Raw genomic sequence first — 5,000 nt, forward strand, 5'->3', positions numbered from 1 at the left:
AAGGCGAGCTCCACTGTACTTACCACCGGGTATGGTGTTCGTACAACCATCAGTAAACATGCGAACCAACGACGATCGAAGGAATGAATTCCGATCTCAGCATCGTTGGCTATGATCGGACAATTTACGGGCTTGCAATCCTCTACTTTCCAAGACCACAGTAGCGGTCTTCAACGTGCGTTCAACTTTCCAACACTTGTGAGCTATTCCAATCTATGCGTCCAACTGGTGAACATTATGTTGTGAAGGCGAGCTCCACTGTACTTACCACCGGGTATGGTGTTCGTACAACCATCAGTAAACATGTGAACCAACGACGATCGAAGGAATAAATTCCGTTCTCAGCATCGTTGGCTATAATCGGGCAATTTACGGGCTTGCAATCCTCTCCTTTCCATGACTACCGGAGCAGTCTGGAATGTGTGTTTCCAGCAATCCAACACTATGTGAGCTATTCCAATCTATGCGTCCAACTGGTGAACATTATGTTGTGAAGGCGATCTCCACTGTACTTACCACCGGGTATGGTGTTCGTACAACCATCAGTAAACATGTGAACCAACGACGATCGAAGGAATAAATTCCGTTCTCAGCATCGCTGGCTATGATCGGGCAATTTACGGGCTTGCAATCCTCCTATGCACCTGGCAATGTATGGTAGTGTTTCCTGCTGCTTTCCTGATTTGGATGTGTACCATGGCCTTTATCAGGCACTCTCTACTAGCTCCGGAATCGAACCCTGATTCCCGCTTCCCGTCACAACCATGGTAGTCCTCTACACTACCATCAATAGTTGATGGGGCACAGTCAAGTGAAAGATCGGTACCAGACTTCAACTCAATCGGCCGATTGGTTTAACTAATAAGTGCACCGGTCCTACCACCTTCAGAAGCAGCATTCCCGGCCTGTTGCATGTATTAGCTCTGGTTTTCATCAATCTTCCCCTGCTGTGTTATACTGAGCTTATGCGGTTTCTCGATTGTCGTGCAAAGTGTGTTATCACACATACCCAATATGCTCAACTCTCATGTTCGTTTGACGCACCAAACTTTATTAGTGATGCACCACACAACAGGTTTTAATATACGCGATCGTGTGTGTTTCAGTGTGAACTTGGTGCGCCAAGTCCATTTGTGATGCATCACTTAGCTAACCATCTTTCGGGACTGTTTAGGGTATGTGCTCCTCCACATCTATGCTTACTCGTACACATTCTCTGTCAATAGGTTTAAGATCGGGCATTCTACCATATCATTGCCTTAATGCTTTCAAATCAAGGCTACCAGGGTAGCCTAATTGCGTTCGAAACTCAACTTGTGAGCTGTCGGCCCTAGAAGTTTTTTAGGCTGCTAGGACCTCTCTCTATATTTTGCCTTTGGACTTCTCGAAGCTCAACTTGTGAGCAGTTCCATGCACCACTACCCGTATCTCTTAGCTTAGTTCTAGCCATGTGCGTTCAAAGCTCAACGTTAAGCTGTGTCCTGCACCACAATCGTTATATAATAAGCTTATCTCTAAGCTTTTTAGCGTTCAATGCTCAACGTTAAGCTATCCCTTCGCTTAGAACCTCGCTCTACATTTTGCCTTTGGACTTCTCGAAGCTCAACTTGTGAGCAGTTCCATGCACCACTATAGGTATCTCTTAGCTTAGTTCTAGCCATGTGCGTTCAAAGCTCAACGTTAAGCTGTGTTCTGCACCACAATCCTTATATAATAAGCTTATCTCTAAGCTTTTTTGCGTTCAATGCTCAACGTTAAGCTATCCCTTCGCTTAGAACCTCGCTCTATATTCAACTTTCAGATACCTCAAAGTTCAACTTATGTGGTCTGCTATCGAGCTTGAAGGGCTTCGTTCTCTGACAGAGGGGGGTTTTTGGGCCAAATTATGCAATATTAGTTTAACCTCCGTCGCAGAACCACATTTGACCAGGTCGAGAAAAAAATTTTTTCGTGACGACCTGGTCCCCCATAGTAGGGAATGAACATGACATCTTAACCATATTTGACCATTTTCAAATTTCTCGTCGCGGAATGATGACTTTACTAGTAAAATTTGTTCCGGGTAGGGGCCTCCCATACAAAATTTTCATCGCTCCAAAAGTGATTTTGTTTCACTTTTCAACATTTACAAGGTCCATAAATCATGTTTTGAGACGATATGGAAAAAAAAATTTTTTGCCCGTCTCGACCAACTCGACCGATGGTGACCACAGTAGGGTGCTCCATACAAATTTTCCTTATGTGGAATTTTCAGTGTAAAATAAGGTTTCTCCAATCGATCGCGGGTTTCACTTTTCATCATTTGCTAGGTCTAACTATGATGTTTTGAGTGGTCCCGCAAAAATTTTTTCTCTTGGCCAGTCGACCCTTTCGTCCATGTCGGTGTGTTCTGCAGTAGGGTGCTCCATACAAATTTTCCTTATGTGGAATTTTTCAGTGTAAAATAAGGTTTCTCCAATCGATCGCGGGTTTCACTTTTCATCATTTGCTAGGTCTAACTATGATGTTTTGAGTGGTCCCGCAAAAATTTTTTCTCTTAGCCAGTCGACCCTTTCGTCCATGTCGGTGTGTTCTGCAGTAGGGTGCTCCATACAAATTTTGCTTATGTGGAATTTTTCAGTGTAAAATAAGGTTTCTCCAATCGATCGCGGGTTTCACTTTTCATCATTTGCTAGGTCTAACTATGATGTTTTGAGTGGTCCCGCAAAAATTTTTTCTTGGACCGGGCCTTCCTTCCCGGCCCTGTCGGTGTGCTCTGCAGTAGGGTGCTCCATACAAATTTTCCTTATGTGGAATTTTTCAGTGTAAAATAAGGTTTCTCCAATCGATCGCGGGTTTCACTTTTCATCATTTGCTAGGTCTAACTATGATGTTTTGAGTGGTCCCGCAAAAATTTTTTCTTGGACCGGGCCTTCCTTCCCGGCCCTGTCGGTGTGCTCTGCAGTAGGGTGCTCCATACAAATTTTCCTTATGTGGAATTTTTCAGTGTAAAATAAGGTTTCTCCAATCGATCGCGGGTTTCACTTTTCATCATTTGCTAGGTCTAACTATGATGTTTTGAGTGGTCCCGCAAAAATTTTTTCTTGGACCGGGCCTTCCTTCCCGGCCCTGTCGGTGTGTTCTGCAGTAGGGTGCTCCATACAAATTTTGCTTATGTGGAATTTTTCAGTGTAAAATAAGGTTTCTCCAATCGATCGCGGGTTTCACTTTTCATCATTTGCTAGGTCTAACTATGATGTTTTGAGTGGTCCCGCAAAAATTTTTTCTTGGACCGGGCCTTCCTTCCCGGCCCTGTCGGTGTGCTCTGCAGTAGGGTGCTCCATACATATTTTCCTTATGTGGAATTTTTCAGTGTAAAATAAGGTTTCTCCAATCGATCGCGGGTTTCACTTTTCATCATTTGCTAGGTCTAACTATGATGTTTTGAGTGGTCCCGCAAAAATTTTTTCTTGGACCGGGCCTTCCTTCCCGGCCCTGTCGGTGTGTTCTGCAGTAGGGTGCTCCATACAAATTTTCCTTATGTGGAATTTTTCAGTGTAAAATAAGGTTTCTCCAATCGATCGCGGGTTTCACTTTTCATCATTTGCTAGGTCTAACTATGATGTTTTGAGTGGTCCCGCAAAAATTTTTTCTTGGACCGGGCCTTCCTTCCCGGCCCTGTCGGTGTGCTCTGCAGTAGGGTGCTCCATACATATTTTCCTTATGTGGAATTTTTCAGTGTAAAATAAGGTTTCTCCAATCGATCGCGGGTTTCACTTTTCATCATTTGCTAGGTCTAACTATGATGTTTTGAGTGGTCCCGCAAAAATTTTTTCTTGGACCGGGCCTTCCTTCCCGGCCCTGTCGGTGTGCTCTGCAGTAGGGTGCTCCATACATATTTTCCTTATGTGGAATTTTTCAGTGTAAAATAAGGTTTCTCCAATCGATCGCGGGTTTCACTTTTCATCATTTGCTAGGTCTAACTATGATGTTTTGAGTGGTCCCGCAAAAATTTTTTCTTGGACCGGGCCTTCCTTCCCGGCCCTGTCGGTGTGCTCTGCAGTAGGGTGCTCCATACAAATTTTCCTTATGTGGAATTTTTCAGTGTAAAATAAGGTTTCTCCAATCGATCGCGGGTTTCACTTTTCATCATTTGCTAGGTCTAACTATGATGTTTTGAGTGGTCCCGCAAAAATTTTTTCTTGGACCGGGCCTTCCTTCCCGGCCCTGTCGGTGTGCTCTGCAGTAGGGTGCTCCATACAAATTTTCCTTATGTGGAATTTTTCAGTGTAAAATAAGGTTTCTCCAATCGATCGCGGGTTTCACTTTTCATCATTTGCTAGGTCTAACTATGATGTTTTGAGTGGTCCCGCAAAAATTTTTTCTTGGACCGGGCCTTCCTTCCCGGCCCTGTCGGTGTGTTCTGCAGTAGGGTGCTCCATACAAATTTTCCTTATGTGGAATTTTTCAGTGTAAAATAAGGTTTCTCCAATCGATCGCGGGTTTCACTTTTCATCATTTGCTAGGTCTAACTATGATGTTTTGAGTGGTCCCGCAAAAATTTTTTCTTGGACCGGGCCTTCCTTCCCGGCCCTGTCGGTGTGTTCTGCAGTAGGGTGCTCCATACAAATTTTCCTTATGTGGAATTTTTCAGTGTAAAATAAGGTTTCTCCAATCGATCGCGGGTTTCACTTTTCATCATTTGCTAGGTCTAACTATGATGTTTTGAGTGGTCCCGCAAAAATTTTTTCTTGGACCGGGCCTTCCTTCCCGGCCCTGTCGGTGTGCTCTGCAGTAGGGTGCTCCATACATATTTTCCTTATGTGGAATTTTTCAGTGTAAAATAAGGTTTCTCCAATCGATCGCGGGTTTCACTTTTCATCATTTGCTAGGTCTAACTATGATGTTTTGAGTGGTCCCGCAAAAATTTTTTCTTGGACCGGGCCTTCCTTCCCGGCCCTGTCGGTGTGCTCTGCAGTAAGGGTGCTCCATACAAATTTTCCTTATGTGGAATTTTCAGT

This window comes from Anopheles marshallii, assembly GCF_943734725.1.
Source record: "Anopheles marshallii chromosome X unlocalized genomic scaffold, idAnoMarsDA_429_01 X_unloc_75, whole genome shotgun sequence".
Taxonomy (NCBI): Eukaryota; Metazoa; Arthropoda; class Insecta; order Diptera; family Culicidae; genus Anopheles; species Anopheles marshallii.